The sequence below is a fragment of the Balaenoptera musculus genome, chromosome 20 (assembly GCF_009873245.2).
Source record: "Balaenoptera musculus isolate JJ_BM4_2016_0621 chromosome 20, mBalMus1.pri.v3, whole genome shotgun sequence".
NCBI classification, from domain to species: Eukaryota; Metazoa; Chordata; class Mammalia; order Artiodactyla; family Balaenopteridae; genus Balaenoptera; species Balaenoptera musculus.
Window position 1 is genome coordinate 48,637,323 of NC_045804.1, and position 22,146 is coordinate 48,659,468.

The 22,146-nt window shown below is 46.9% G+C and overlaps 1 pseudogene; it reads left to right on the forward strand.

The window, feature by feature from the left end:
- Nucleotides 1–6,671: 6,671 nt before the first annotated feature.
- Nucleotides 6,672–21,755, forward strand: LOC118887372 (annotated as a pseudogene).
- The last annotated feature ends 391 nt before the right edge of the window (nucleotides 21,756–22,146 follow it).

The window sequence follows — 22,146 nt, forward strand, 5'->3', positions numbered from 1 at the left end:
GCCGTGCACACGGCCCTCACAAACACATACTCACCTGTGGGATCTTTGCCTGGAATTTCTTGCACCTGTTATAAGACCCAAGGGAGAAGGAGACAGGTGGTGAGGTCCCTCCCTGAGTCTGCAATTATGTGCTCTCCCCTCCCAGACCCACTCTGTGTAGCAAGATCTTTGCATCCTAATTGCTGGTGGTCATAGGGTCTCGGAGCTCACTGAGGGGCCCCTGCTAGGGAATCCATGAGTGACTGAGGTTAGAGACAGAGGAGAGAGCGTACTTAGGGCCCAATCTCCAAATCCTAGTATCGGCGACCTTGGGATTAATCACCCCCTCCCTCCATCAGAGCCTTGGTCCCTGGCCTCTATCCACAGGCCGGAGCTCCCACCTCGACTCCCTCTCAACACTCCTTTCATGCCTGAACCCAGATATTCCTCCCTTCCATACCCCCCAGCCCTCAACCGTCCCAAGAAAGGGAGGAGTGAAAACAGCTGTTGCTTCAGAATTGTAGGATGATGGACAAAGATGCTGTACGTTCTCACATATATTGTAAAATTGATTTAAAATAAAAATGGGAACATCCCATCCTTCTTTGTGCAAAAAAAATCTTTCCTGATTAGCCTTCTCCTTCCCAGGCATGGCCCACCTGGAGGAGGCCCGGTGGCTGGGCAGGCACAGCCAGATGACTGGGGAACGATAGGTCCGAAAGGCTTGTTCCCATCACACTAGGCTTCCAAAGATGTTTGCAGCCACAGACCTCCTGGACTGGCCTGCTCTGCCCCAAAGGAACTGGATCAGCCCAACAGATGCTGAACGCTGGTTCCCCCTTTCCCCCCTCCACCGTGGGGACAGGAAGGAACACTGGGTTACCTAATCCAAGGAGCCTTCCAGCAATTATTTCATGAGAAAGTCAAGTGCCAAAAGGCGTTCATGGTGTGTGTGTGTGTGTGTGTGTGTGTGTGTGTGTGTGTGTGTGTGTGTGTGTGTGTTCCAAGTAGCTGTGTGGACAGGGTGAGCCAAATTGCTCCCTGCATTCTTTCTCGGGGTAGAATCTTTGATAGAGACTAGGAGAGAGGCTGCTGCTGCAGCTTCTGCCCCGAGTCACACTCAGAGCCCCTCCAGGTCTGAGCCCGGGAGCCTGGAGTGCAGAGACCCAGCTCTCAGCCAGAAAAGCCCAGCCTCTTCGTTTGCAGGACCTGAGGAAGGACCAGGTGGGGAAGTCTGGGAGGGGCTGGACAGCTTGGTCCCTGGCCCTACAGTGGATGTGCATTTGGGCCTGTGCCTGGACCGGCAGCATAGGTGAGGGGGTGGGGGGGCAGGGGTCCAACCTTCTCTCCCAGCCTCCAGGAGAAGGAAGGCTGGCCAGGTCTCTAGAGCGGGAACCCTAATGGGTGATAGAATCTAGAGATTGGCTGCCCAGGATCCATCCACACTCTCCCACCTCAGCCGGGTTATCTCCTGATCCACTGTGACAACATCTGGGTGGGGCTGCTTGGGGGCTGGGCAGGGCTCCATCTGCGGCTGCAGTAGGAACTCTGTCAAGGGCAGAGACGGGGCTCACGGTGGGTTCTGGGCAGACAGTACAAGAAGCACACCATCTCCCTCGGATCCTCTCCCTCAGCAGTAAGACCACTGAGTCAGTCAGAAAGAGAAAAACAAAAACAAATATCGTATATTAACGCATGTATGTGGAACCTAGAAAAATGGTACAGATGAACCGGTTTGCAGGGCAGAAGTTGAGACACAGATGTAGAGAACAAACGTATGGACACCAAGGGGGGAAAAACCGCGGTGGGGTGGGGATGGTGGTGTGCTGAATTGGGCGATTGGGATTGACATGTATACACTGATGTGTATAAAACTGATGACTGATTAAAAAAAAAAAAAAAAAAGAGACCACTGAGTCAGTAGCTGGAGGTGAGCCTAGGAGAGGAGAGATGAACCAGGAGTGGGAGGAAGAGGGGCAGAGGGGCAGGGAGAGAAGAAGGGAGGGAGGAGGGGGTGATTCTGGGGTGGGGAGGGGGGCACTGAAGACCAGCACCATCCAAGAGCTGGCTCCTTGCCAGTTCGGCTCAGAGGCTGATGCTCACCCCAGGCCCCAGGGGCTCCTCTCCGCTGCCCTCTCAAGGCCCCTCCTCTCACCCTCCCCCAGCTCAGCTCCTGCCCAGTACCAGACTCCCTCCACATTCACCAGCCCTGATGTCAGCAGGCTAGCAAGGACGACCTCCTGCCAAGTCCTGGGGTCTCTGGCACCTGCCCTTCCAGCTCCCCCTCCCCTGGTTCCAACCCGTCCACCGTCTGCTGGTCGCTTGATCCGCTCTGGTGCTGGGCTGGGGGCGGGATTCGGGACAAGCCTTCCTGTGTCCCCTGCCAGTCACCTCCTGAAATCAAATCCCAGCCAAGCCAAAACCACGAAGTCAGGGACCTAAGATGGGGAAATTGAGGCCCCAGGAGGGACAGGGACGGGCCCCAGGTCACACAGCAAGGTATGCAAACACAGGACTGGAACCCAGGGCCCTGGCTCTGCTCCCAGCACCCCTTGGGGGCAAGAGTCAAATCCAGCCAAGTCCAGGCAGCTCCTCCAGCTCCCAGTTCGCCCAGAGGCTCCAATCCCCTGGATTGCTCCTCGGAGCTCTCCAGAACCACCCTCACGGCCCTCTGGCAGGAGCCCCTGGGGACCATCCCTCCTCCCATCCCTCCTGCCTCCTCCGCTTCTCCTCCCCAGTGACCTTCCTGAGTGACTGTGCTTTCACTCATCCCTTAACTGTGGTCCCCAGGGCTCTGAGCTGGGCCTGTCCCCCTTTCACCCGCAGACCCTTTCTGGGTGGTGTCACCGCCCACACACACCCATACTGATGACTCCCACTCCTCCACCTTCAGTCCAGCCCCTCTCCATATATCCACCCGCCTCCAGCCCTCAGCCCTGAAGGTCCCAGCCGCTCCCCAGACTCCTGAGGTTCTGAGAACACACATAGGGCTTACGGGGAGGGGAAAGGACTTAAGAAGTGGGCTGGTGCAGTCCTCTGCAGTCCTGGGCCCACCTACCTGGGACCGCCCCTCACCCTCTGCACCCTGGTCCCCGTGCATGGGCGAGGTACGCACACACGCTTGCGTGCACGTGTTGGAGCGCATCCTCAGAGAGCAGGGGCTGTCTCTGCTGTGCATCCATTCCCACAGCTGGAGAGGCAACTGGCTTTAGAAAGTACCCCATAAACACTGTGTAATTGAATGCCTGGGAGAGGGGACTCATTGGAGGGCCAGTGGAACCAACAGAACTAACGGATGGATGGACTCAGTAAGATGGGTCACAGAGAGGATGCATCAGAGGGGGCTCACGGGTACTACACAGGGCCTGTCTCCAAGGTCACATCAGCCTTTGCCCTGAGTCAAAGGCAGCTGCCGACCTCACTGGTCACCTCACCCCCCCCAAGCCCCTCTGCCAGGAAGGGCTCAGGTTGGAAAGTCATGGGGCAGGCCAGACCCATTATCTGTCAGACCCCGATTGGCCCTGCCATGGCCTCCATGTAGCCCTCAGCCTGCTGGGACGGGCTAAGGGGCCTGGCAGTCTGGCTTTGTAGCTGGGAAGGTGTGTGAAGGCAGCCATACCACACTCCTCAGGGTGCCCAGCTGCAGGCACCCACAGGCAGGAGGCTGACAAGGACTCACGGAGAAATACACTCCAGGACTGGACCCCTCCCTCCTGGCAAACATACCGTCCCCGGCTCCTCCTCCCAAATCCTGAAATCCAGCCTCTGCCCTGGAAACCACTGCCTTGTTATGAGATCCATAGGGGTGTGGACACAGGGCTTGCGTTTATCTTTTCCTGACGGGTTGCTGGGTTCAGGAGCCAAGTGGAGTGCTAAGCAGGGAAGCAGGAGCGTGGTAGAGGCTCTGCAGGAGCCCAGGGTGGGCCAGTCTTGGGGCCCCCGGGCCTCATCTCCAGCCAGGACCCAGGAGAGGGGCACAGAGGCTCTGCCCCCTGCCCCACAGCTCTGCCTGCCTGAATCGGAGCCACTGGGGCCGATCCTGGAAACTGAGGCCCCTGGGAGGGAGGACAGAAGAGACCTCTGCCCCCTGGGTCACTCCAACTCCCCTCTACCGAACCCTCCTTTAAACCCCATCCCGGGGACACGCTGCCAGACACACGTGTAAATTTGTAATGTTCCTCTTTCTCCCGTGTATCTGAGGATGCGTCTGTGCACGTATCAGGCTTGCGTGTACAATACCTGTGTGGGTGCGTTGGTGTAGAGGGAAGATGTGGAAGGTACAGAGTCTACAGTACCTGCACACTCACCTGCACGTGTATGTGGCGTGGGCACATTTTCAAGCACCCGTGGTTCTAGGAGGGATTTTTATGCGTTTGCTCATAAGTGGTGAATGTGTTTCTAGACACACATGTATGCATGCCTGCGGTTCATGTGTCAACGCAGGATGCGTGCATGCCTGTATGTGTAGGTCGAGTGTCTACATATGCTCACGTATATCAGATGTTTGTGTGTGTATCGTGTGAGTTTGCTCACCCGTGTCACGTGCCCCATTTCTGGCTGTCGCTTTAACCAGACCTGGAAATCTGTCTCTAGAAGGTATGGGTCCTGGGTGCTCGGCAGAGACTCGCATATAAGATTCTAAGGGTGGTCTTGATGGGGGAAGGGGGTAAAAGGGTGGAGCTTCCCGCCCTCCTGGACCAGCACGGGGCCCTCTTGGTCCCAGCAGAGGAGCATCTCCCACGGGTGTCTGTTGAGAGCCAGGCTACACAGAGAGAAAAGAAAAAACAGCACACAAGCCTGGGTGGAGGCGCCTGCCTCTTCCGGGCAAAAGCAGGGGCTGCAGAGGGTGTGGGGTGGAGACAGCTGCTTCCAGCCCAGATAAGGCTGTGGGCTCACATTTTCCATTTCCAGGAGCCTCCCCCTCGGGGCCCGGAAAGGTCTCCGCTGACTCACCCCAGCTCCCTGCCCCCACCCTGGGATCTGCAGCGCCAAGAGGGGAAACCGAGGTCCTGGAAGAGCCGGCACCGCACCATAGCTTGTCCTGCACCACCGGGGACTGGGGAAGTGGTCCGTGGGGCAGGACAGGCCCAGCCTGGGGCCCGTCACAGCTAATATCCTGCCCCTTGAGCCTCTGAAAAGCCACCCAGGAAGGAGGAGGGGTCTCTCCTGTCCCCTTAGAACAATGGTCCCTGCCTGTGCACGCTCTGTGCTCGGCCAGGCTGGCTGCCCCGGCCCAGAGGACCCTGAGGCCCAGAGGGGCGAGCAGTCGTTGTCAGGGACAGGACCGGGCCTCGAACTCTGGGCTTCTTCTCCCTTCTCCCCGCGTCTCCACAACTGCCCGCCCAAAGCCTGCCCCTCCCCCGCTGCCTGGCCCGCTCCTCCTACCCCTCCCCCTCCCTGGGCTATTTATAGGGCCTGGCTCAGTGGCCTCCAGGAGAAGGGGAGCCAGAGCTCCAAGGCTAGAGCTCACTGGGCCTTCCCCAGGCTGGGCAGGGTCCGCTTTCAGCCCAGCAAAAGGCCATGTCACTCAGAGTGAGCAGGGGCGCTGGGGAGGCCAGGCCACGGCAGGAGGCTGGGCTAGGACCTGGGCCAGGGCCCCTCTGGAGTCCTTTGCAGTCCACAGACAAGCTGGGCTTCCTCAGAAGTGTCCTGGAGACTCCTTGGGGCTGGGGCGGATAAGCGAGGTGTACAAGGGCACGAGCCCATCCTTGGGAAGGCCTGGAGTGCGGAGGCCAACACGAGGGCCCACCAGGCTGCCACCTCCCTTGGAAGCCCCCAGAGTCTCCTTTCTCTAACAAAACTGTCCCTCTGACCCATGGATCTGCTCCACCAACAAGTGAATGGCTTAGGGTGCCATTCAAGGCCCTCCCAGCAAAATGCACAAACTCTCACATTTCTGCCATTGTAGCTGCACTGGTCCCGCTGCCTGAAGCATCCTTTCCACTTGTCATCCTGTCTGACAACCTCCCCGCTCCTTCTTTAGACCTTCAGAGCCCAGTTTAAACGCCACCTCCTCTGGGAAGCCATCCCTGATGAAGCCTGCAGCACTCCCCGTCTCCCCTCCCCGCCCCACCCTGTCCACTGGAATACATCCCTCCTCTCCCGCCCTGGCTCCCTCCTCCAATGTGTGGCTTGTGTCTCTCTTGAGCAGTGATCTCGGTTTGGGGTTCCTGAAAGGGCAGCGCCCCACCTCACTCAGCCCTCTGCCCCATCGCCCAGCCCACAGCTCCACAGCCAAGGCCTGTTGAATGAGTGAGTGACAGGGAGGGCCACTGGATACATGAGCACAGGAACTAGTGATGGAACAGCAAATGGAGATGGAGAGAACCAGCGGGGAAGGAAAGCAGGAAAGATCCCTTCTGTGTCTCCTGAGCCCTGGAGGGACTGTCTGGTGTCCCAGTGGGCAGGAAGGTGACAGGGACAGCCCAGGCCAGGTCTCAGTGACACTGCTCAGCCCTGGGCAGCAGCCAGCTCGGTCATTCTCATTCTTTCCAGATCAAAGTTCCCCCAGGGAACAGCCTGGAACCTGACACTGGCTCGGGGTGGGGGGTTGCACCAGCTGGTGCTGTTCAGGAAGAGGACACTGAGAGGCAGGGCATTTGTCCCCAGCTCCGCAGACACCAGGTCAGCAGCCCAGGGAGGAGGCTGGAAACGCTTCTGCACACCTACTCCAGCCCCAACCCCACTCTCGGATGAAGGGCCACACCGGTAGGTCGGGAACCCCTGGCTCTAGGCCCTTCTGTTCCAGAATCCCCAAGGACCCCAAGCCCCTCAGGGCCTCAGGGGCTCGGCTCCCTGTACTGCCACCCTTCCACACACATCAGTTCTGACTCATCCCCACCCCATCTCCCAGCAGCTCCCATCTCAGATGTTTCTCTGTCTCCCAGCATCTGCGTCTGTTTCTGTCTTTGCACCCTTCTGTCTAGACTCTCCGTATTTCTGTGTTTCTCTGTATTTTTTGTTCCTCCCTCAGTCCTTACTCCTGTGTCTTTTTCCATCTCTCTGTTCCTTGGACATGAAGTGGAACTATGGAGTGGTGTGTTAGCCCTTCGGTCTGCAGTGAACAGATTTTTCCTGCTGCTGGGACTGGGCTGGGAGAGGATGGGAGAGAACAGAACCCAGTGCCCCTGCTGCAGCTAGGCCTCCCTGGTACCCTCAGCTGCTGTGTCTGAGCCAGACCTAGGTCAGCCCCATGGCCACATGAGCAGACAGAGAAGAAGTGGGCAGAGCTGGTCTGGGGCGGGAGGCCCGTGTCAGTGGGCCAGATCCCTGAGTCTGCCACTCCTCTGTCCTTCCTCATTCCACGCCTAGCTGTGGAAAGTCATACCACAGCCACAGTGGGGACTTCATAGTCCCCACTCCCATGTGCAAGCTGGTGTTACACACACACACACACACAGCATAGGGGAGTGGCTCAGAGCACAGGACTCTGCATCTCAGTCATGGCTCACTCATCTTTGGACCTCAGTTTTCTTATCTGTAAAATGGGGATTATAATAATAGTATCTGGGTCCTGGGATTGTTAATAAGCATTAAATTAATTCATGTCTGTAAGGCCCTTACAAACAAACGCCCTATGTCTGGCACATAGTAAGCACCCTATCTATCTGTCTGTCTACCTATCTGTTACATAAAATTAATAAAATTAATAAATATGCATGCATGCTTCAAACTTGACTCTCAAAAAAAATTACATGTTGCTTTCACCTTTATCCTGTTGCCCCAGGCTGAGCCAGACCCTGGTCACCAGCAGGTCCAAACAATCTTGATGTGAGTAGTTGTTAATTCAAGTACAGGAAAAACATACAGCTCTGGGTGTGTGCATTTCTACAGATCTGCTTGTGGAACCACATGTCATTAACAGCAGCTGTATGACATGTGGAGAAGTCGGGTTGCTTCTGGTTGAAGACGGTTGAAACCATCTCCTTCTGCTCCAGACACGTAGACGTGAGATTGTTAAAAATTAACGAGGGGGACGTGTCTGTAGACAAGAAACGGAGACTACTTGGTAAAAGAAAGAAGACAGGAGGCCGCAGGGAGAGAAGGGGCTGAAGCTGGCAGTCCCCAGGGGCTGGGAAGAGAGCAGGGCTGAACTTGCAGGGTGTGGGCCATGGTGTAAACGCTAAGCCAGGCTGGGACCTGAGCCTGGCTGGTGTCAGGATCTGTGGTGACAGTTGTGATGATAAACCAGAGCAGCTCTGTCCACCCTTCAAGGTCGTGGCAAAAACCAAAGCCACATACCTGTGGTTGGGCCCTCAGCAGAGCCACTAGGCTTAAAGGGACTGTCCCAGAAATGTGTCATCCACATGAGGTTGGAGGCCCACAGCGGACACTTCTGAGAAAACCCTGGTCTGGAGCCCAGCCAGATACAGACCAAGCTGAGGCCACTAGCAGATGGCCTTGGGTTTTGCAGAACTTCCAGATAACCTCACAACCAAGAATCACAGAGCACTGAGGAAGCCAACAAACTTGGCGAATGGAAGAACTGATAGCTGGGAAAACAAAGTTTTAGAGCAGTTTGCAAAGCCTTTAAAGTAGGTATCTTTAAGGTCCTCAAAGAAACCAAAGGAACAGCAACCACAAAACAACAAAAGGAGGTCGTGAAATAAGAGTAGGACAGATGACAGAATCCATTACAAACACGGGACATTAAAATTACAGATTATAAAAAACTGAAAAGGTGAGCTGAATATCTTAACTGAATAGAGCTGGAGAGAGACATAATGAATTAGAAGTTCGAGTTGAGGAAATCTCCAAGAACATATGACTAAGAGATCGAGAGATGGAAAATATGAAAGAAAAAAATTAGACACGAGGAGAATAGAAACAGATGTATCCGGAACAGATATATAGAAAGAGTAATGGAGAGAATTGCTAAAGAGGTCATGGCTGAGGATTTTCCAGAAATGAAAAAAAAAACAAAATCCATAAATCCTTAGACTGGGAAAAATCTTAGCACATCCTAAGCACAGTGAACAAAAAACAAAAAAATCTATACTAGTTTCACATTTGAGTAAAACTTCAGAACATCAAGGATCAAGACAAAAAAATCCTAGTACCAGAAAACAAGGAATAAGAATATGACATCAGAGTCTTCATCAACAGTACTAGAAGCCAGAAGACGATAAAATATTTTCAAAGGAGTAAAGGATAACAAAGGTGAACCTAGAGTTGTGAACATGGCAAAACTATCGTTTAAGAGTAATGGCAGATTAAGTACATTTTCAGACATCACTTAAAAGGAAAAATGAACTTGGAAAGAAGCAGTGGGTTGGAATAAGAAAAAGTGAGCAAATAAATCAGCTAAATATATTGGCAAATCTAAATAACTATCATTAATGTTATTATGTTTAGTTTCTGGTCCTAAAATTTCAGATCACAAGAACATGGGGGTTGGAAGGGAAGAGTATGGAGAGCAGTCATGAGTATCATGTATCTCAAATGAACTTATTTACAAAACAGAAATAGACCCACAGACACAGAAAACAAACTTATGGTTACCAAAGGGGAAAGGTGGGGGAGGGATAAATTAGGAGGTTGGGATTAACATATACATGCTACTAAACATAAAATAGATAACCAACAAGGACCTACTATATAGCACAGGGAACCATACTCAATATTTTGTAATAATCTATAAGGGAAAATAATCTGAAAATTTATATATATACACAACTGAATCACTTTGCTGTGCACCTGAAACTAACACACCATTGTAAATAAACAATACTTCAATTAAAAAAAAAAAAAGATTTCCATGTATCAGATGCTGCTGGTGTCCTAACTCACATCCTCCCTGCCTCTCCTCTGATTTCAGCTAAAGCTGCAACCAACTCTTCCTGGGGGGCTCTGGATGACAGGCTCAGTTTTAGCTCCAGGACTTCTGGAGTTAACGCCTCCAGAGGCGGCCCTCAACCAGGGGGCATGGGAGCTGACGGATAAATGCTTCTCCCACTAGCTCTTCACGTGGACAATTTTGAGAGGCTTTCTAAAGGCTCCTCAGAAGGTCCCCACTGGAACTGAGCCCAAATTGCCCACAGCAGAGACCTCAGTATCACACTCATAGTGTTTTTTTCTCCATCTCTCACTTTCCCGGTCTCTCTCTCCAGCTTCCTGCCACGATTTCCAGATCAACCTTCTAAACGCAAGAGTCTTTATCACAAGTTTTGCTTTCAGTAGGACTCTGAGCTAAGACACTAAGGTTCTTGTCTTCTTCAGAAGGATCATAGAGATGCAGATTGCTTTTTTACTGAGATAATTTACATCCATTAAGTAAATTTTGCAGATGTAAAGTCAGTGGTTTTTCATATATCCACAAAGGTGTGCAACCATCACCGCTATCTAATTCCAAAACATTTTCATCACTCCAAGCAGAAATCCTGTACCCACTAGCAGCCATTCCCCAATTCCACCACTAACCTACTTTCTGTCTCTATGGATTTGCCCATTCTGTACATTTCATATACATGGAATCATATAACACGTGGTCTTATGTGACTGGCTTCTTCCATTTGGCATGTTTCCAAGGTTCAACCATGAAACATGCATTGTGGTCCTTCATTCCTTTTCATGGCTGAATGATATTCCATTGCATGGCAGAGCAAAATATGGAGGACAGGATGAAGCTGCAAGATAGTTTAATAATCAGGAAGAAGTAACACAAACATGTCCTTTAGAAATACAGGAGTAAATATTTTCCTTTATTTTTTACACCAAATTCACTCAAATTCATTAACAGACATTTAAAATGCGAAACTATCAAAATTATAGAGATAAACAGAAAATCTACATGACCTTGGGTTTGGTCTGTAGATCATGAGCTTTGAGTTTTAACACACAACACAAAAAGCCAATCCACAAAAGAAAAAAGTAATACTGTGGACTTTATAAAATGAAAGATTTCTACTGTGTAGGAGTAAATATTTTAAAAATCAACTCCAGAAGAAATAAGAAAGTGATTGCCAAAAAAAAACCCCGTAACCCAACAAACATCTTTTTCTAAACAAACATTGAAAGAAATGACCTCATTCTTTATGTGCATGTATAACTAATGGAAATAAAAACTAAAATTAGAGAAAAAAAAGGAAAACAACATGATAAATAGAAGATACAAAATAAGATGTCAAAATAAGTCCAAATATACCCATCACAATGCATTTAAGTGACTTAAATTTACCTATTAAGAAAACGAAGCCTTTCAGAATGGATAAAATCCAATCATATTCTACTAACAAGAGACACACCTAAAAAGCAAGTATAATATGGAAATACTGACATAGGAAGGATGGACAAAAATATCCTTCTCAGGCAAGAACAAAAGAAAGAGGAAACCTGTTGTGGCAATAGTGAGGTCAGGCAACAGAATTCAGAACAAAAGGCATTAAGATTAAGGTGGATATTTCATACTAATAAAATGAACAATCCGCTAACAGGATTCAGCAGTCATGAGTGCATCAGTCATGTTCTTGTTTTATTGTGGTACAAAACACATAACATAAAATTTACCACCTTAACCATTTCTAAGTGTACAGTTCAGTGGTGTTAAGGACATTCACATCGTTGTGCAATCACCACCACCATCCATCTTCAAACTCTTTCCTCTTGCAAAACCGAAACTCTGTACCCATTAAACAATAAATCCCCATGTCCCCCTCCCTCTAGCCTCTGGAAACCACCATTCTATTTTCTGTCTCAGAATCTGATTGCTCTAAGTACCTTATAAAAGTGGAATCATACAGTATTTGTCTTTTTGTGACTGGCATATTTCACTTAGCATAATGTCCTCAAGGTTCATCCAGATTCTGACAGTGTATGTCAGAATCTCCTTCCTTTTTAAGGCCAAATAATATTCCACTGTGTGTACGTACCATATTTTGTTTATCCCTTCTCCATCCATGGACACTTGGGCTGCTTCTGCCCCATGGCTATTGTGAATAATGCTGCTATGAACATGAGTGTGAACGCATGTGTCCATCAACAGTCAACCAATGGTCACTTATTGAAACCTCACCGTCTTCTAGGTATGGCTCCAGGCGTGGGGAATACAGCAGTGAACAAGACAGCAGTCTGCCCTCCAGAGGCTTATATTCTAGTGGAGGCACGCAATATGCACACAAACGGCACAGTCACGTGACAGCGGGTGCTGGTCAGTGCCGTGAGGAAGATGAACCCTGTGGTCCATGAGCGACTGTAGTGAGCTGGGGGCTGTTTTATCCAGGAGGGTCTGAAAAGTCCTGTCCAAAGAAGGTAAAATTTGTGTTGAGGTCTGAAAAGTAAGGTGGTAGCTAAGACCTGTATAGGAAAGAACATTCCAGGCAGAAGCAGCAGCAGGAGCAAAGAAGCCCGAGCCTGGATCCAGTTTGGAGCGTTAAAATGCTTTGAGGACGGTGAGGCTGGTGGGCAGCAGAAAGATGGGCAGAGGCTTGAGGACAGAGAGGGAGGCAGCGGTGAGGGGGCGGGGCCGTGTGAGGGGAGGGTCCATATGAGGGGTGGCCTTGAGGGCAGTGGTGCAGGGGTGGGAGCTCTGGAAGGTGTCAAGTAAGGGGAGGACCTGGTCTCCTTTACTGCCACGTGGAAGGTGGATTTCAACAGGGCCAGCGTGAAGGTGGGGATTGCAGTTAGGCGTGTACCCAACTCAGCCCTGAAGTGGGGAATGCCAAAACTGGTAGCTCTACAAGGAGAAGTTGAGAAATCTATTAATCACAGCGGGCAGTTTTAACCTCTGGGTGAAGGAGAGTCTCTCAGCCCCGCCCGTGTTGCCCTGTAGCTCCCACTTTCTCCCCGGCCCCCTGTGGCCATCCCTCCCACGCCTCACCCCACGTCTTCATATCACCTCTCTTTTCTTCCCAGAGCCTCTAGCGCCTCCCAGCCCCTGAACGTCACTGACGGTTCTTCCAGGCCCTAACATCCTTCCAGTGACCCCCCAGCCTTCCTGGCCTCTCCCAGGCTCTCCCAATTCACCTCTTCCCTCCTACGTCCCCCACCCCTTCTGGAATCTCAGCTCCTCTCACCTCCTTAGTTCCTTCCATTCCCAGTCTCTCCCTAGCAACTCAAATCCCCAAATCATCCCCAGTTCTATTTCATAGCGCCCCTAGTCCCCGCCTAACCCTCCCAGACACTCAGTCTTTTTATACCCCCAGCCCTGAACCCCACCAACTTCCTCCCATTTCCCAGAGTCCCTCCAGGTCCCCCCACTCCCCGTTTGGTGCCTCTGCTTAGAGACTCATTTTCTAGTTCCCCATGTGGGACCAGAGCATCTCTATTTATTTTCCATTATTTCCCACTTGCCAGAAGAGCCCTTACACTGAGACCCTTGGTTGACCAGATATGAGTAAAACACAAACATGGTTTAATGCCACCTCCAGCCACCCCCGGACCCAGGGAGGAGGAAAGGCAGGGTCCCCCAGGCTCTCTTTCATTTCCAAGCAGGATGAGAGCATGCTGACCTCAGGGTCGGGGCAGGGTCCATCCTGGCAGCCAGGGAGCTCCAGGTCCAGCCAGCGGAGGGTCCTAGCAGCTGCCACCACACAGACCCAGCCAGAGCATGGGGCCTGCTGCAGCAGGTGGTCACGGAGCGGGGACCAGAGGGGTCTGTTTTAGGAAGGGCTGTGATTTATCAAGATGGCCAGCCCTGGTTACCTCCCTTCCCATCTGTCCTATCACCACGCAGTTCCTCCAAACTCCTGCCACCTCCTCCATCCCTTCCCAGACCCCCAGTCCCTCAACCCCACCCATCCCCCAGTCCCTCCAACCCTCCACAGGGCTTCCTAGTGTCTGTCCCACCCCCCCATTTCCCCTCCAGTCCCTGCCATTTCCCCCAGGGCCCCAGACCTTCACCTGGGTTAAGGCTAGGGGACTGGGATCCCCAGAGGATTGGGCTAAGAACTGATGTGCTTGTGTGTGAGAGGAAACTACCCAAGGCAAGGGAAAGAACCATCATAGGGGAGTAGACCAAACATTTCTGGGGCTCACACAGGAGTAGGAATAGTCCCTGTTTCCACCAGTCAGAATGGAGAGGCCTCGTAATATACCAAGTATTGGGTAGAGTCTTCAGATGGGTCATGCATTTCAACAAAATGAAAAGGCAACCCATGGAATGGGAGAAAATATTTGCAAACCACATATCCGATAAGGGGTTGATATCCAAAGGAGATAAGGAATGCATACAACGCAACAGCAAAAAAACACAATTATAAAATGGGCAAAGGCCCTGAATAGATATTTTTCCAAAGAAGATATACAAATGGCCGATATGAAAAGATGCTTGACATCACTCATTATCAGAGAAATGCAAGTCAAAACCACAATAAGATATCATTTCACACCTGTTAGGATGTCTATTATCAAAAAGACATGAGGGGGGCTTCCCTGGTGGCACAGTGGTTGAGAATCTGCCTGCTAATGCAGGGGACATGGGTTCGAGCCCTGGTCCGGGAAGATCCCACATGCCGCGGAGCAACTAGGCTCGTGAGCCACAAATACTGAGCCTGCGCGTCTGGAGCCTGTGCTCTGCAACAAGAGAGGCCGCGATAGTGAGAGGCCCGCGCACCGCGATGAAGAGTGGCCCCCGCTTGCCGCAACTAGAGAAAGCCCTCGCACGGAAACGAAGACCCAACACAGCCAAAAATAAAATTAAATAAATTAATAAATAAATTTTTTTTAAAAAATGCAAAAAATTAAAAAAAAAAAAAAGAAAGACATGAGGGACTTCCCTGGTGGCGCAGTGGTTAAGATGCTACTCAGAGTACAGAGATGTACTCTGATGCTTTTGCAAATATGTTCCTATAAAAGGGTTTCATCTTCAAGGAATTCATGGAAAAGACTCTGACAAGTACAGGTTTCTGGTAACTGATTGTACTGCTGAACTGAATGAATAAGCATTTTCAGAACTCTAATGGAAAACTGATGAACTCATAAAAGTGCTAACAAAAGATCAAGATAAAAAAAAATTAATTACATGGGACTGAGTGAACTGATGAGGATGATTATAATTTTTGTGACTTTCTGTTTGAATTTTAAAAAAAAATCCCACAAGGACTCAGAGGCAAAGAATATACAAATCAATTTTCATTGCAAAGTAAAGGAGCTGTTACAGTGGAGGATTACTGGACTAAATGTCTATATTATGACATAGTATGAGTGTGTTTCGTGTTTGGTAATTGCAATCATTGTTGGTTGTGGTCATCCATTTACAATGCTTGGTGTCAGTCTATTTATCTCTTGTAAAAATAAAATACAGTGTGTGTGTGTGAAAAAAAAAAAAAAAAAGAATCCGCCTGCCAATGCAGGGGACACGGGTTCGAGCCCTGGTCCAGGAAGATCCCACATGCTGCGAAACAACTAAGTCCATGCGCCACAACTAGTGAGCCGGTGCTCTAGAGCCCGCGAGCCGCAACTACTGAAGTTCGCGCGCCTAAAGCCCGTGTTCCACAACAAGAGAAGCCACTGCAATGAGAAGGCCGCGCACTGCAACAAAGAGTAGCCCCTGCTCACTGCAACTAGAGAAAAGCCCAGGCACAGCAACAAAGACCCAATGCAGCCATTAAAAAAAAAAAAAAAAAGACATGAGATAACCAATGTTGATGAGGATGTTGAGAAAAGTGAATTCTAGCACTCTGTTGGTGGGAATGTAAACTGGTACAGTCACTATGGAAAACAGTACAGGGGTTCCTCAAAAAATTAAAAATAGAACTACTATATGATCGAGCAATCTCACTTCTGGGAGATTCATATCCAAAGGAAATGAAATCACTGTCTCTAAGAGACAACTGTACTCCCATGTTCGTTGCAGCATTATTCACGATAGCAAAGATATAGAAAGAACCTAGCTGTCTGTTGACAGATGAATGGATAAAGAAAATCACACACACACACACATATGTGCGTGCACACACACGCACACGATGGAATATTATTCAGTACCTAGAGGGACGGGATAGGGAGGGTGGGAGGGAGGCTCAGGAGGGAGGGGATATGGGGACACGTGCATGCATATGGCCGATTCACTTTGTTGCGCAACAGAAACTAACACAGTATTGTGAAGCAATTATACTCCAATAAAGATCTATTTTAAAAAAAGAAAAGAAGGAAATCCTGCCATTTGCAGATTCATGGATGAACCCGGAGGGCATTAAGCTAAGTGAAATAAGCCAGGCAGAGAGAGACAAGTACTGCATGATATCACTTACACGTTAAAAAAAAAAAAAAGTCTAACTCAAAGAAACAGAACACAGTGGTGGCTGCCAGGGGCTGGAGAGAGGGGAGAATGGGGAGAGGTTGGTAAAAGGGTGCAGACTTTCAGTTGTAAGATGGATGAGTTCTGAGGATCTAATGCACAGCATGGTGACTATAGCTGATAACACACTATTGTATAGTTACTCTCTCAGCAGATCTTAAGCTTCTCCCACACACCCAACAAAGGTAACTATGTGCGGTGATGGATGTGTTAATTAACTTGACTGTGGGAATCCTGTCACAATGTCTATGTATATCAAATAATGTTGTACACTTTAAATATATTACAATTTAATTTGTCAATTATACCTCAGTAAAGCTGGTGGGGAGGGGAATAAGGATCATGCATTAGTAGCAGGGCTAATTAGTCCCAAAATAAAGGCTTCCTGCCATAACAAAGTATAAAAAGAAGCCTGAAAGGACAAACTGAGTCACAAGTGAGTTAACCGTATGCCAGGACAACATCCAGCACTCTTTAAAGGAATACAATAAAACACAGCACATAAGATTCAACAAGATAAAATTCACAATATTCAGCACCCAATAGAAAATTACAAGACATATGTAACGAAACAGAAAAATCTGACCCACACCTAGGAGAAAAATGAATAATAAGAAACAGACCCAGAAATGACAGAGATGATGGAATTAGTAGATAAAGACTTTAAAACAGCTATTTTATTTTATTTATTTTTATTTTTTAAAACATCTTTATTAGAGTATAATTGCTTTACAATGGTGTGTTAGTTTCTGCTAAAACAGCTATTTTAAATCTTAAAATATAATCAAGGAAAATCTGGCCATGATAAGGACAGAAGTAAAAGATACACAAAAGAGACCAAAATGGAACTTCTAAAGCTTAAATACACAATATCCAAAATGAAATATACACTGGATGGGCTTAAGAGCAGATGAGATATTACAGAAGAGAAGATCAGTTTCCTTGAAGAAATTGCAATATAAGCTACCCAAGATAAAGCACTATGAGAAAAGACACTGAAAAAGAAGTAAGCAGAGTTGTGGCGGGCTGTAGGACAATATCAAGCAATCTAATATATTCCAATTACAAATTGGAATCCCAGAAGAAGAGGAGAAAATGGGGGAACAGAACAAAGTATTTGTTTGTTTATTTATTTGGCTGCGCCAGGTCTTAGTTGCGGCATGTGGGATCTTTTAGTTGTGGCAGGTGGGATCTTTAGTTGTGGTATGTGAATTCTTAGTTGCGGCATGTGGGATCTAGTTCCCTGACCAGGGATTGAACCCAAGCCCCCTGCATTGGGAGTGTGGAGTCTTAGCCACTGGACCACCAGGGAAGTCCCCAGAACAAATATTTGAATAAATCGTGGCTTAAAATTTTCCAAATTAGATGAAGACTATAAACCCATAGATCCAAGAATCTCAACAAAACCCAAGCAAAGAAACAAAGAAAACCACACCAAGGCACATCGTGATCAGATTGCTAATACCAATGATAAAAAGAAAATCTTAAAAGTTGCCGAAAAGATTCGACTTCTAACCAAGATGGAATAATGAGGATTGGATTTACCCTCTTACTGAAACAATCTAAGAACAGACAAAATATATGAAATAACAGTTTTCAAGACACTTGATTTCAGGCAACAAAGGACAGTGATCTCTGAAAGATGGGGAAAAATTAGGTGAACTCTACAATTGCTCCAGTTCATTGCTTTGGGTGTACTATTGTAAGGTTCTTATGCTATACATGAGATGGTATAAAATCACCGTAACCTATAAACCTGAAACCAACCAGTAACAATAAGCTATAGCCAATAAACTAACAAAGGGGATAAAATGGAATCATAAGTAATATTTGATTGATCCAAAGAAGTCACAAAAGGACGATAAATGGGAACAAGTAAAGTGTGAAATAAACAGAAGAAAATAATATAATAAGCAGAATTTAATTAAGTAGAAAACAGAACAACAATAAAGTCAGTTATGCCAGAAATGAATTCAAAGCTGATTCTTTGAAATTATCTATAAAATAGGGTGGGGGATTATAGGCAGATTGATCAGGAAAAAGGAAAAGGAGGGAAGACACACATTATCAGGAATGAAAAGAGGACATTTCTACAGATCCTACAGACATCAAAAGGATAATAAGGGAATATTATGAACTACTTCATGCCAATAAACTTGTATAAATTGTATAAATTCCTTGAAAGACACATGCTATCAAAGTTCACTCAAAAAGAATAGCTAACCTTTCCCAAACAAAAACAAAAACAAAAAACTCAAGGCACAAATGACTTCACAGATGAATTCTACCAAACAGTTAAGAAAGAAATACTAAAAATTGTGCAGAGACTCTTCCAGAAATCTGTAGAGAAGGAAATACTTCCCAACTCATTCTATGAGGCCAGCTCCTGGCCTGGTTTTTCCTGATACCAAAACCAGCTAAGAACATTACAAGAAAACTACAGAACAATATCCCTTATGCACAGAGATACAAAATCCTTAACAGAATTTTAGCAAATCAAATTCAGTAATATATAACAAAATAAGGCATCATGACCATAAGGGGTTTATCCCAGGAATGCAAGCTTGGTATAACATTTGAAAATTAATCAATATAATCCAAATTAACAGTGCAGATAAGAAGAACTACAGGATCCTCTCAATAGACGCAGAAAGAGCATTTGACAAAATGCAACATCCACTAATGATTTAGGGGAAAAACAAAATACCTCAGCAAACTAGGAACGGAAAGGAACTTCCTCAACCTTACAGAGGACAGTCAAGATAAGCCTACAGGGCTTCCCTGGTGGCACAGTGGTTGAGAGTCTGCCTGCCAATGCAGGGGACACGGGTTCGAGCCCTGGTCTGGGAAGATCCCACATGCCGCGGAGCAACTAGGCCCGTGAGCCACAACTACTAAGCCTGCGCATCTGGAGCTTGTGCTCCGCAACAAGAGAGGCCGTGACAGTGAGAGGCCCGCGCACCATGATGAAGAGTGGCCCCCGCTCTCCGCAACTAGAGAAAGCCCTCGCACAGAAACGAAGACCCAACACAGCAAAAAATAAATAAATTAATTAAAAAAAAAAAAAAGATAAGCCTACAACTAACATTATACTTTAATATAAAAGGCTGAATGCTTTTCCCCTAAGATTAGGGGAGAAAAAAATCAGGATATCTGATTTTTTTCTCCCCTAATGTCAGATATCTGATATCTGTCTCACCTCTTCTATTCAAAATTGTACTGGAAGTCTTAGCCAGTGCAATAAGGCAAGGGAAAGAAAAGCCATACAGATTGGATAAGAAGAAGTAAAAGTCTTTATTCACAAAACATGATTGTCCGGGTAGAAAATCTTAAGCAATCTACCAAAATACTACTATAACAACTAAATGAATTTAGCAAGGTCTCAGGATCAAAGGATCAAGGTTAATATACAAAACTCAATTGCATTTCTTTATATTAGTGAGACATTAGTGGGACATTGAATTTTTAAAATATCATCTACATAGTATTTACAATAGCAGAAAATGCAATACCATACACAACAGAGGAAAACTCAAAACACTTAAGAATATATTTAACAAAATATATACCAAACATAGAAAATTACAAAATATTGCTGAGATAAATTAAAGAAGTTCTAAATAAACAGACAGATATACCAAGTTGATGAATCATAAGACAGTATTATTGTCGATTCACCCCAAATGGATCTGTAGAGTATAGCTATCCCAGTCAAAATTCCTGCAGGCTTTCTTTCTTGAAAATTGCTAAGATAATTCTAAAATTTAGCCAAAAAATGTTTTAAAAAGAAGAAATATATTAGAGGACTCAAACCACCCAATTTTGAGAGCTACCGTAATCAAGATAGCTCAGTATAAGGATACAGAGACGTCAACGGCACAGAATAGAAAGTCCATAAATAGGCTCACACACACAGAGTCAATTTGAGATAGGCTGGGACGTGGGACCTGGGACCCTTTACTGGAGTGCTTGCACTTGCAGCTGGACAAATCTCTCCTCCTCTCCTGGAGCAACCGAATACAAAGAAACCATAAGGGACTAAAAATAAGTTCATGCATGTGCAGTTGGGGCGAATTATGAACAATAAGATACAAAAAGGCCACAAACCAACTGCCACTTCTGAGGTGCTGGGAGAAAAGCAGGGTACTATGCATGATCCCTGCATATAGCACCACAAAGGGGGTCGGTGGACCACCTAAGCTACACCTCCTGCCCAACCCATGGACCCACCCCTATTGTTACCCAATTTAAGGAGCCAGCTCGCGGCTCCTCCAGGAGTGAGCAAGGGCACCTGTTACTTGTTTTCGCTCCCTCCTGATGAAGCCTGAATTTCTCATCTGGCCTCTTTTCAATTTCTATTGATTAAAGAGTCCAAGGACCCGAGTCCGAGTCCGTAGCAAACTGATTTTCAAGAAAGGCTGGAAAGTGTGAAAGGGATTGTCTTTGCTACAAATGGTGCTGGAATAACTGGATACCTATAGCAAAAATAAAATGAACCTTGATCTGTACCTCACACCATACCCCCAAATTAATTCAAAATTAATCATAGACCTAACTATAAGAGCTAAAACTATAACACTTCTAGAAAAAAACACAGGACTAAAATCTTTGTGATCCTTTTTTTTTTTTTTTTTTTGGCCGTGCCGCATGGCTTGCAGGATCTCAGTTCCCCAACCAGGGACTGAACCTGGGCCACAGCAGTGAAAGCCTGGAATCCTAACCACCAGGCCACCGGGGAACTCCATTGGCAAGTACTACTTAGATAGGAAACAAAAGCAAAATGATAAATAGAACTTTATCAAAAATAAAAAATTCTGATCTTCAAAAGATATCATTAAGAAAAATGAAAAGGCAAGCCATATTTGCAAAATACATTTATCCAGTAAAGGACTTGTATCTAGAATGTACAAGGAATTCTTAAAACTCAATGACAACAGCTTACTTTTTTTAATGGGCAAAAGATGTGAACAGACACTTCACCAAAGAAGATATATGAATGGAAACTAAGCAAATAAAATGATGTTCAACATTATTAGACCTTAGGGAAATGCAAATTAAAACCACACGAAATGGAAGTGAGCAGCGGGGCAGGCTGACAGTAATGGTGCTGAGAGGCTGTGTGCAGGGCGACTTGGGCTTGGATCTCAGCTAAAGGACAGTATTCCAGCTGAACTTTCAGCAAGTGGACATTTTGAAAGCCATGATCTTCTTTGAAAAGGTTTTTTTCTTGTGTGAAAAATGAACTTTTTCCCAGTCATCCTCTTAAACTGTCAGAAATAAAATTTCCAGCTCAACCAAGACAAAATGAATTTTTCTGCACTGAGAAACTCTGGGGTCTATTTGCTCCACTAAAATTACAAATGGAATTCAAAGCAATGCAGCATGTTCTGCACCTTCCATTTCTTCCAAGCTCAAACCTTTCACTGGATATTTGAGGAATAATGACGAGCCTATTGGATTTGAAGATATTTTTAATGACACATCACAAAGTGAACTAATGGGAGAACCACACTTGGTGGAATATAAACTCAATTTCCTGTAACGCAGTGTGCTATTCATGAAAACAGAAGGACTGCTTCTTGTTTATAGTCATCTATTTACTATAATTTCGTGTACACAACATTAAAAGTACTGACACATTAGAAAAAAAAAACCCAACAAACCCACATACACATACCCGAGAGTGGCTAAAATGTTTTAAAACTGACAATGCTAAGTGTTGTCAAGAATATAGAGCAACTGGAGCTTTCATCTATTGCTGGTGGGATTGCAAAATGGTGCAATCACTCTGGAAAGTAATTTGGTAGTTGTTTTTTTTTTTTTTAAATCAAGTTAACCATACACTTACCATATGAACCAGAAATCCCACTCTTAGATATTAACTTAAGAGGAATAAAAACATGTATTCACACAAAGACTTGTACACAAATGTT